This window comes from Cupressus sempervirens, chromosome 5 (genome assembly GCF_028749045.1).
Source record: "Cupressus sempervirens isolate cs-2001-9-10 chromosome 5, ASM2874904v1, whole genome shotgun sequence".
In the NCBI taxonomy this organism is placed as follows: Eukaryota; Viridiplantae; Streptophyta; class Pinopsida; order Cupressales; family Cupressaceae; genus Cupressus; species Cupressus sempervirens.
The window spans coordinates 696,425,023-696,437,397 of NC_143122.1; the positions used below are offsets into that span (position 1 = coordinate 696,425,023).

At 35.8% G+C, this 12,375-nt stretch overlaps 1 long non-coding RNA gene across 7 annotated transcripts in view; it reads right to left on the reverse strand.

Moving 5' to 3' along the window:
• Window positions 1-12,375, reverse strand: part of LOC149557895 (uncharacterized) — an 88,535-nt gene that overhangs the window by 57,857 nt on the left and 18,303 nt on the right. For 2 of the 7 annotated variants that reach the window (XR_016364940.1, XR_016364930.1), the window contains exon 1: window positions 7,344-7,558. The exons of the other annotated variants lie outside the window; for them this stretch is intronic. This is a non-coding gene — a long non-coding RNA (uncharacterized LOC149557895). Of the gene's footprint in view, window positions 1-7,343; window positions 7,559-12,375 lie in introns of those variants that run through there. 7 annotated transcript variants of the gene reach the window in all.

The window sequence follows — 12,375 nt, forward strand, 5'->3', positions numbered from 1 at the left end:
GGGCTATACCAGTCAAAGCTTTTCAAATTGCTTGTTCTTGGGAAATATTGGCTATATAGACTGCATTATCAATCCAAGTTCGTATAGAATCTATGGCTGCTTTGTTCTTAATAGGATTGTATTCATCAAAGTTAACTAATGGCGGAACATTTTCAAAAAAATTGTGAATCTGATCATAGGGTCCTCCTGGTTCTTGCTTAACCATATTCACATTTCGCCATTTTCCTGTTTTAGCATCAAACTCTTGAAAGCTTAGGTTTGGGCTCATCTAAGGTTAAAAGCTTTACCTTTAAATTGGCTTTGTAATCTTGCAAGGTCCTGGGAAGGAACACTTTGGAGTTTGGGTAAACTGTAATCTATTTTGAATATCTGCAGTATGGGTGGAAACAGCTTGCTCAAGTTTGGTGGTTACGGTGGTCATAGTTTGAGACAAATGCTGGTATTGGCTAGCTATTGGGAACGAATCTGAGTTGTGGTTTGCTCAATGTGATTGGTGGTTTTAGAGAGTATTTGTAACTGTTGGGTTTGGCGGGATTGTTCAGTCCACCAAGCTTCCATGGTAGTGCGAAATTTGTCATAATTAGAGAGCAAAGCAACAATATCAGCAAAAAGAGAAGAATTCAAATGAGTAGCAAGTCGACTTTCAAGAGACTAAAGAGAAGCAATGAAAGTTAGCATTAGTGCTAGCATCAGATTTTTGATGCAAAAGTTCAGCTTGAAGAAGTCGTTGATACATATCTTGCTGGAAAAGCAGGGCTTTGCGAAGGCCGAGATTGGCATAGTTAAGCATTTTGGTTTGTTTGGTAGCATCGGTTGGCCCGTGCAAATGACATGTTGCGGCCAAAAAGGGATGTTGAACTTGTCATCAAAAGTTTGCAACATAAAATCATAAAACGGTGGGATTTTTGGTTCAACAAAATGATCTTCGGTAAAAGAAGTCATTTGTCCTAAAAACATCATTCTGCAGTGGAAAACAGGTTTGAACATATGGGCAATGATTACACTACAAACTGCCTATTAGATTTAAGATCTCTGCAAATGTAATAACATTGTTGTAATTCTATGTGTTTTCAATTGCAGATTTCCAAGATATATAAATATATCTTCAAGAGGCATGTCTTGTGAAGAGACATGTCTCTATGGTTATATATAATATATAGCATACAATATATATATATATTAGAGTATGTCTAATTAATGATTGCCAATAACCATAGAAGGATTGACTGACTCTAGGACAATTCAATCTGACAGAAGCTACAACTTAACACTCCCTCTTAGCTCAGGAGGATTGTTATAGAATACATTATCACAATAATCTTAGAATGTCATATTAAAGACATCAATATATATTTATCACACTAGATGTTATCCTTTGATAATATAAGTTTCAACAAGAAGTCTTAATCATATCGTAGTTGTGATCTTTATGTTTATAGTAGACATCGCTTCACAAAATATGTCAATATAAACATGCCAATAGTATCTAATTCTAACAATGATATGTATATCAATTGCTTTCTACTACAGCTATGACTTAGATACAATCGAGGTTATCTCAATACTCCCTCTTAAGAGATGATTAAAGTAATACCTTTTGAATCTACGTCTTCCATGACTTTCGAAAAATTCGGGACAACAAATTAATGTAGTCTTGTCATGATAATAAACTTAGATATTGTGATATCCGACTTAGTTTGAGACAACACTTAAAGAATTAATTAAGATATAATTCTATCATATTTATATATCATACAAAGGGTTAGTAAGAGTAAGAATCATGACTCTTCATGAATATGGCCACATAGATTATGTCTATTCTTTACCCACTAACTAATAGATTAGTTTATTTAACATCTCCTTAATTATATCATCTTTCAACAAGATCGATCCATACAAATACACGAGGAGTTCTATAAAAGGCTAAACAAGAATAATTTTAAGGAGAGTGATCTGCATTGATATTACAATCAAGATAATAATCTGACTGTAATACTAATGCAAAGCATTATATCCAAACTGATTTAATCATGTCTAAGCATATACTTCATTAGACATTAAAACTGATCGAAACTACATTCAACACTCCCTCTTTAGCAGTGAGGGTTTGAAAAATCTTTATACTACTAGGTACGAGTACCACTCAAATGTGACTGATAGAATATCCACCAGTAGTTTCAATATACAGAATTGCTAACATCCTTAATACTCCCTCTTAACTAGGGAAGATTGATATATAACACATTATTCTCTTGAGTATATGAAGAGATGTGATCTTAGAATGATATTCCTAAAATGACATATTAAGAATATCAATATAAATCCATCAACACCCACATGTATATATCAACATATTTAACATATGGAATTTAATTCAATTCACTACGAGGCTAAATTCCTCAACACTCCCTCTTTGCTAAATTCCTCAACACTCCCTCTTTAGCAAAGAGGGAATTTAAAGAAGTATAACACAAGGTTATACACCACTTAAAATGTGGTCAAATTATGGTGTCCAGCAAAATCTGGCCCGAAGAACCATAATAGATTTTTCACGGTGTCCGGCAAAATCCGGCCCGAAGAACCATGATGGTTATCAATGTGTTCGACAAAATCCGGCCCAAAGAATAATGACGCCAATTTACCTTCAACATATTTGAAGGAGGATCATCCACTCTGAATAACCAATTTACCTTCAACACATTTGAAGGAGGGTCGTCTATTGATAAGATCGTCACCTTACAATAGATACCTTAAAACATATGTCAATGAAAGATTGTCACCTTCCATGACATATACGCACCAACTAAATGATTCAAGTGCACCTCCATATCAACTAAATGATATAACTCATCCTTGTGATAAGTGCACCAGTATCACTCTTAAGATACATAATGCAAGGTCACAGGACATTAAGTCATGGAGAATTTTCTAAAAGAGCAGATTTGTCACTGTATGCATATAATCATCAACCATATGATGTTAGTCAATAAGTGCATAAGAAACAAAAAACATTAATCATATCAAATTTACCTTTGAAGTGATATGGTCTACTCCCTTTGAATCTAATAATAATCTTTTCAACCTTTAGGTGATAAGTCAATACTTCCTCATGATGTAAATAGAAGTAGGCGCATCAAAATCACGAAGTAATACACATGTATTTCTAGACTCCCTCTGAGTATTGATCTTCTAAGCTCATGTGTTGCCTTCAAAGAAGTGTCATGCTCCCTCTTAATGTAGAAAGATACTCATAATCTCAATCATCAAGGACATTTGCTTCAAGAGCCTCATTTTATCCAGCTTGATCACAACTTCTTTTGAGCTACTGTCATAAGCTGCCTAAAGTGTCATTCTTCTTTTCCTGCAAGATCAACTTTACACACAACGGAAAAGATCAAGGCAATTTAACTCTTATAGTATGTGTATAATTTCAAATAAGAGAGACTACAATAAGTAATTAATTTTTATACTCAACGATAACAAATACTTATCTCGTTCTTGATACAAGTTGCTCCAATTAAGTTCCATATACATTAAAAAAGAAAATGCCACCAATGAGGAATGAAACATTGGTTAAGGTAACCATTCACCAAAAAATGCCTTCAATGGGAATGACACACTGGTTGAGGTAATCATTCACCCCCACAATGTAGAATTCCTACTCTTATATATATTTTTGAATTTGACGCACAATTTTTAGCAACACCAAAGAGAGAGTTTACTCAAAATTAATGTTGTCCACATGAAATTGCCCTAGCTTTCCATAGTAGTAGGGTCAATATGTGTCATATTAGATCCAATGGAATTTTGTTAACCTTTTAACATTTTGAGGATATCGGCATATGATAGGTTATGCAATCCTATGACCATATTTATAGGAAGCTAAGATTACCCAAATATTGTCCTATTGTCTTCTTCCTGTATCTATTCAATCACTGTAATAAATACTTAGATATTTCCATATAAATATTTGTAATGTTCCTTGAAAAGATATTTGATTATATTATGTAATGTCTCGATAGATTACTTGCTTCTCATTACAATTTCAATTTTCCTTTCTTACTTATTTTGATTGAAGACAATATTTCTTTTAATGGAGTCGGCCTTAGAAAATTATATCAATTTTCATTTATCTTCCATCTAAGATCATTTAGTGGGCGCTATAACCAATATGATCATTGGTGCCTACAGTATTCTATCCGACCATAATGAATGTTGAATGTCTTCGCCACATGCAAACTCTTATTTGGGATTGCTTAAGATGATTTCTCCATTTATTGTTAGAATTCTATCAACTTTGAGAAGAGACGTTGTCTGGCATGTTTCATTGAAGATACTACTTCATGTGTCTTAAAGTTTTGATCGTAACATGAGGATAGCATTGACAATAAAAGTGTACAATTATTTAAAATATGTGCCAAATTGTTAGTCATCGTCTAAACCAAACTCCTCCCTTCATTTGTATTTTTGCAATACGCTAATTTCAAGGAACATGCGCAAAGGATTAAGGATTTCTTAACTGAAGTTTTCAAAGCCACTGGTCAAACACATGACGAGTATAGAGCCAAAAATGAAGGCTTCGAATTCAAGGAAACAAGGAACAATGCACACGAAGTATTTGATAGAATGCCTGAGATGGATCTGATCATTTCATATGATGGAGAGGATTGGTATTGAGAAAGATATATAAACCATTAAATATATTAGAATTTCATTCATGGATTCTCAAGTTCACACAATGTCCTCTTCTTATGTTCCTTTCTTAAGTAATATATTTTATTTTTATATAATTCTCACTGTGGATGCAGGTCATTATATTATTTGTTGTCTATAATTTCTTTGTTTTATTCTCATATTAGTACACTTGTTGAGCATAGTATATGGCACTTTTTTGTTTGCTTTTGTGATGATTATTCTTCTACATTGATATAAGGACATGCCCTTCACTTTTACATGGCACATAGACCATTTGAGAGTGACATGTACTTGTTACGAACCGATATTTACATGTTACATTAGTCAGGTTGAATATGAGGTAGGCTATTAAATATAATTTTCCTATCATTCCTATTGTGAACTCCTCAAGCCCATTTATGTCTTTAATCAAACGACCAACTAATTTACTCCCAAGGTTATTAATGCCCAATTAGCTTATTCCACATCTGTGATTAGAAACTCAAATCAATCAATCGTTGTCTCAAAAACCTAATTGATGTCTAGTCCTAATAATTATGTAGTAGCACGTTTAGCTAGGAACTCCATGGGATCCTTGTCAAGCAATTTAGTCTCCTTCTACATCTTCTTAACGCGTTCCATGAACAACTCATACTCGCATTTCTCATTAAGTGTGCCTCTCATGCTCATACTTCCATGGCAAATAAAACTCCTTGGCCCTGCTTCATTCAAAGGAATGAGAAAAAATGCGCGCACTGGTCTCTGAATCCCAATGGTACACGTGCTCTCATCATCTCTTCCTGCATGGTAATTTGCAATTTTGGGGGAATTTCTTTTGCCATTGTTGTAGTCCAACATGGTGTGACTATTAATTCTTCCTTTAGGAATGAACTTGCATTGATTGCCATGTCGTCCTTCTCGTAGACTTCATAGTTCTCCCCGATCATGGTGATGGATATGTTATGGCGTATAATATATTCTCCTTGGCAATTTTATGATTGTCCAAGAAATTAAAACTAGCAAGTTCACTTCAGAGCAATCAGATAACCTAACTATCATTGTGCTCTAGGATTACTTTCCTGAATCTGTTGTTTAATTTACCACCTGACAACCATTGTAGTTGAAGCGATGAAGGCCATAGATATGTTGAATGCAATGTTGTGTACTTTGAACCATCATAATTATATTATCCTTCTACATTTGCAATTGGCTCTGATACCATGTTAGATTTAGGATCTCTACAAATGTAATAGCATTGTTGTAATTCTATGTGTTTCAATTGCAGATTTCCAAGATATATAAATATTTCTATGTGTTTCTATGGTTATATTAATTAATCATTAATTAAAACATTATTAATTATAACATATATATACCATATATAAATATATAATATATAGCATACAATATCAATATATATATATTAGAGTATGTCTAATTAATGATTTCCAATAACCATAGAAGGATTAACTCTAGGACAGTTCAATCCGACAGAAGCTACAACTTAACACTGGCATCATCCAATTCAATGAATTGAGGGTGTTGACAAGTATTCAGAGATTGTGTCAAAGGATTGGAAATTGACAGAAAATCTTTTTCTTCAAAAGACTGCTAACATACAGTACAGTAAAGAGGGCCAGTAGGGCTTGGAATTGCTTTCTCATAATGACACACTGGTCCTGGTAAAGGCTTTTTATTCAGAGTAGAAGCAGAACGTTGGAGCATCCTATTATTGAAGGACGATTGTGAATTGGAACAAGGACTAGATTGACTGGAGCAGCTAGAAGGTCTGCTATCTTTAAAGGAAATTCGGGCTTGCCTCTTAGTTTCCTGTATACTGGCTATAGTAGTCAGATTTTTTGGGCGATCCATTTGCTTTAGGGCTCGTACATCTATAATCCATTCTTTTGGCACTTTTATATCAGTTAAGTTGATCATTTTAGGAACTGTTAACTGAGCACCTTTGGTCTCAGTTTGCCATAAAAAAGAGTAACGAGCTTTTGACTTATCTGATCTTGGATCCTTAACAATAGGCACAGTTGTATTAAACAGACGTCCACACAGCGCGAAGAATAAAGCATGAGTCCTAGATCCAGGTTTCATGTCTAAGTATTGGGTTCCAAATTGGAACATTCTAAGTATTGGTTCCAAATTGGAACATAAGCACCTTATCCAAATGGTCATCTAGTAGACTGACAGCAAAGTTTGGGACAACATTGAAAGTTGTGGCTCCTGAAGCCAGAGGAACAGAGATACCCCCCAAACATATATCTATTGTGACACACATCTAGTAAGGTCATGAAAACAGTAGCGGGAATACCCTTTCGATATAATGGTTCACAATCGGCTACTATACTACCAATATGCAAGTATTTAAAGCCATTCTTTTGCTTAGCTTGCTTCACCAAACATTGAACTTCTTTATTGGACAGAAGATTAATAAAGCTATGAGGTTGGTCATTCTTAAGGACTACTTGCATTTCAATTAATTTACAAACAAACTTAGACTTATAAGACAGAAAACCTAAATCATCATAAATTTCATTCCACTTCTTTTCAGGTAATTTAAATCATTGAGATGGAAGTTCAAACTGATTACTGTTATCATGATATGAGTCCTCATCTATATTGACATCATTCACAGGATGGAAAATGGAGCCAAGACTTACAAGTTGATCTTCATTCTCATTGTTGATGTTCGCAGTGATCTGAGATTCTGCCATCCTGTTTCATTCTACAATAGTTGTTGATGCGCTACCTTCCCTGCCTCAAAACGCCTTTAACAAAGGCTGCAAATACGAGGACTTACTTCATTCTCACAGCTTGTATAAAATTTGGTATATATGTACGTATGTATGTAAATTGATTATAATCCATGTACCTGATCGAAATATCATATATAATCAGTTCCAAGTATAATGGCAATCTGCATTTAATATTGCAAATCATTATTATTTCATGTTCCACATATATTCCCAATCATGACATGATTATTATACATACATTAGGTATACATATATATAATGGTATTGATAATTATTATTCAGAATCATCTGGCCAGAGCTATCATTTTCAACAATCCATGACATCCTATGCAGATTTCACTCACATAGCATGATGTGCATCTCCATAGATTACAGGCTCACTCAACATGCAGATTTCTAGCAATTTGAGAGGCCTGATCTAGTCCACAACACATGCAAAACATAAAAAAATAACAGCAGTGAGTCCAAAGACAGCAAATTGATGAATACACAGAACCTGTTAAATTGAGCCACAGCACAAAATCTGGGCCTCAATATGCCTTGCAAAAACCTTTATCACTCCATGAAGGGTTAATCTTCACTCAAATGGTAAACCAATGACAAGGCTCACAATGCAATCGCCCAAAGTCACAAGACGACTACCAAAAAACAATAGCCAATGACAAGATCCTCCCAATCCAGGCACCAATGCAGAAGTGGATGAATCTGGGCCACAAAATTTGTAACAATCAGATTTGGACTTGAAACTCTGCTTCAACTAAACAAAACTTTCAGATCCCATAATCGTGGGTAACACCGGCTACGAGATGAAAATAAATTCTCCCTGAAACATAAAACACACGTGCAAACCATGAAAGAAAGAACAGCATTGAGTCCAAAGATGGCAAGTTGATGAATACACGGAATCTGCAAATTGAGCCACAGCACAAAATCTGGGCCTCAATATGCCTTATCACTGCAATAAGGGTTAATCTTCACTCAAACCATTTCTCACAATGCAATCACCCAAAAACACAAGACTACAAAGAAACAATAGCCAATGATAAGATCCTCCCGATCCAGGCACCAATGCAGAAGTGGATGAATGTGGGCCATAAAATTTGCAACAATCAGATTTGGACTTGAAACTCTGCTCCAACAAATACACATCCATGGAAATTGAAACAAAACTTTCAGATCCCATAATTGGGTAACACTGGCTACCAGATGAAAAATTAATTCTCCCTGAAACATGCCAATGGTAACAGACTGCCATGAGCCCAACCACTAATATGCATGGGTTAAAGAAAAATTATCTTAATCTATAGAGAATACCAATCTGGCTTGCAATCGCAACCTCAACAAATCAAATAATTAGCTCGACAATCTTAAGTGGCTTCTCTTGCTTTCTACACAGTGAAAACTAGATCCAGATATCTAAAACCTATAGCATAGGCTAACTTTGCACCAGCTCATACAATATGCATATGATTAGCATGATCAGCATACTTTATCCAACACGCATCCAAAAAAATAAAGTGCCTGATATATTCTCTGGACTAAAAATTAGGCACGGAAACTTATCTTCCTCTCTGTTGTGAAATTTGAACATTGCCCCATTGCAAATGGAGACCCCACATTTTGCCTTAGTAGTGGTCTTAGGCGGCTTTAGTCAGCAACAATTTTCACGTCTACAAGTGAGGAAGTGAGTTTGTGCAATTTTCACCTACTGGGAAGTCATGTCTGTCTGGTGTGTGAGTAAGAGTTGAGGTAAGTCTATCAGGAATTTAGAATTGAAACCAAAGGATTTGGAATGAAATAAGTCAAAACCTTGAGAAAATCCTTCCTCCAGCTTCAATTTGCCCTTAGAAAGTCATGATAGATTATGGGGGGGTTAGAGTGTTGAAGGCATGCTGAATTGATTGAGTCTGGAAATTTTTGAGAACCCCCAAAATCTAGATTCTGATATTAACTCCTATGAAGCTGGAACCTACCTCAAACATCCTGACATCATTTATACATATATAACTTATTGAAGTATAAGAAAAGAAATAAATGTAACTTATAAAATAAATCCTCCTGCCCTTGAGCTGGAAAAGAATAAGTGTTACAGTCTCGGCAAAAGCATGTTGAATCTGCTCAAGCTCACCCCGGGTGGAAAAAGACTGGTTGGTAAACCAGATGCGAGAGCCAGGCAAAATCACTTTAGGAGAGCAAGCCGAGGTGAATATGCACAGGTTTCATTGATCTGAGGAACAGATCCAAATTTCAAAGTAATATGGGTACCTGACAAACCAACAGTATAGGGACTCCAGGCTTGTAGACTAGTGCTACCAATGATACAATCATATTGAGCAACAGGAAATTGCAAAAAGGTCGTGGTATATAGACTAGAGGCAAATTGAATAGGAACATGAGCATGAAATCGAATGGGGTTCCCATTATGAGTGACAAAACTGATACTGGTAGAAGTTGGTAACCAACAGTCGGGTGGAAAGCATTGTGGCCGTGCTAGATTACAATCTGCTCCGAAATCAAGGAGAGCACAGAGTGTATAAGGTTTAATGCCTGGAAGTTTGGGCATGGATTGGTGAATCCTTTTAGATAGGCATAAACCTGGTTGGAATCAGCCACTGGTGCATCTGTATTATCAGGATGACTGGAAAAATCATGGCTAGGCGAAACAGGATCTTCAATAGCTTTACATTGTTCTAATTCAACAAGGAACTTGTCAAAAGAATTAAGAGAACTAGAACTGGTAGATCTCTTTGGACACTAGCAATTTCTTTCAAGACACCATTTTTCACATTATATAGAAATGAAAGCCGGGTTAATCACCATTCTTTACGAGAATTTTTTGCAAAGGCTCCTTCAACAGTTGGATTAGAAACATACCCATGTGATGAGCTGGATAGTGGCCGGATGAAGCTCAGGATATTCCTCTGGCAATTTCTGGCGTTCTTCAAGCTTAACCAATTCAGCTAACACTCTTTGATGCTGGTATGGAGTCAACAAATTGACCTTGTGGGCCTTGAACTGAGAGGCTTTAACTTGTATACGCTGCAATTGTTCTTCTTGGGTTAAATTCAACCATTGAGGGTTGCTTTGAGACAAGGATTGTCCGCATCCAGCAAGATACTGAGATCGGAGATTTTGATGGAACATAAAACACATATATGAGATTTCAGAATCTGACTCTGAGTTGTTTGCAGAGTGAGAGAAATTCTTCAGGTTCAGGTTCAGAGAACTGTACAAAATGTCGCACTTGAGCATCTTCCTCATCTTCATCTATTGTACTCTCAATCATGCTAATGTCTTCAGAATCTGAAGGATCTGGGACTTTTGTAAGAGCTAAAGAATCTAGCTTGGCTTCCCATAAGGTACAAACTCTTCTAGAGTTCTATTTCTCTTTATTGGGACATTTGTTGGCATAAAGACCTCCTTTGCAAATGTAGCAAGTTGGGTTGAAGTCCCTTTTTCGTACTTCGTTTTGTTTTCTCATAAATACTTTTTTATGCTTTGATTTTCTAAAAGGCTTAGAGGAGGAAAATGGCTTATGATTAAAATAGCTTGTATGCCTTCTCACTAATTTTCTTTTTCCTTTCTTCTGAAAACACCCATAAATGTTCTGGGGTACAATGACAAATGCCTAATTTTAAATAAGGAAGAACTTCTTTTTTCTTCTTACGGTTCTTCTTTTCACTACACAAATCACTATTAATCTCTTCGAACTACACTGAGGAAAAGTGACATCATTTATTGTCATGTCAGGAGTATTCAAACTACTGTTGAGGATTTTCTCTTTGTAGTAGAACTGGAGTTGTATTGGAAATCCTTCTAGGAATGTGTTGTACATCCAGACATTGTTATTTGTTTGTCCTGACTGATAAAAGTTAGTGTATTGTTCACTACAGAAAGCATCAAAGTGTCACATATCACAAATGCGATTTTCTTTGAATCTTTTGTAAGCAGACCTTTGCTCATTATCATGCTGTCCCACAAACATGCGATATAATGCTTCGCAAACAACATTGACACCACTAATAATTAAATCTTCTTTGTAATCAGTGGTAAGAGATATATTTTCTTTATACACTGCATTGTCTATCCATGTTCTAAGAGCATCAATTGTGGCTTTATTCTTAGTAGGATTATACTCATCAAAGTTTACCAAGGGCGGTACATTCTCAAAAAAGTTAAGTTGATCATATGTTCCTCCAAATTCTTGTTCGACCATATTGACATTCCGTCATTTACCAGTTTTGCTATAAAATTCTTGGAGCTTGGATTTGGGTATATCAAGTGTCAAGGCTTTACCCTTCAGTTGACTTTGTAATCGAGCAAGATCCTGAGAGGAATCAAGAAATGCACACTTAGGGGCTTGTTGTAGCTGCAGTTTATTTTCAAGCTCAGAAGTTTGAGAAGCAATGGCTTGTTGCACAATTGTAATGATTGTAGTCATAGTTTGGGATAAATACTCACTATCAGCAAGTTGCTATGAGCGGATTTGAGTGGTTGTTTGATCAATATGAGTAACAGTTTTGGCAACGGTTTGCAATTGTTGCATTTGGCACGTACGATCGGTCCACCACGCTTCGGCAGAGGTGCGAAAAGCAGCATAAGTTTGGCGGAGAGCAACAATATCTGCAAAAATGGTGGAGTTCATCTGGGCAGTAAGGCGAGAGTCAAGAGACTGCAAAGTAGCGAGAATGGTATGGAAATTGGAGTTCATGTTGGCTTCAGCCTTTTGTCGGGCAAGTTCAGCTTGCAAGAACTTTTGATGCATATCCTATTGAAATAAAAGGGCCTTATGAATACAAAGATTGGCATAGTTTAGCATTTTTGTTTGTGTTGTGACATCTAGTTGACCAGAGGCAATCACATGTGGGGGCCAAACTGGAATACTAAACTTATCATCAATAGACTGTAACATAAAATCATAAAAGGGTAAACTTAT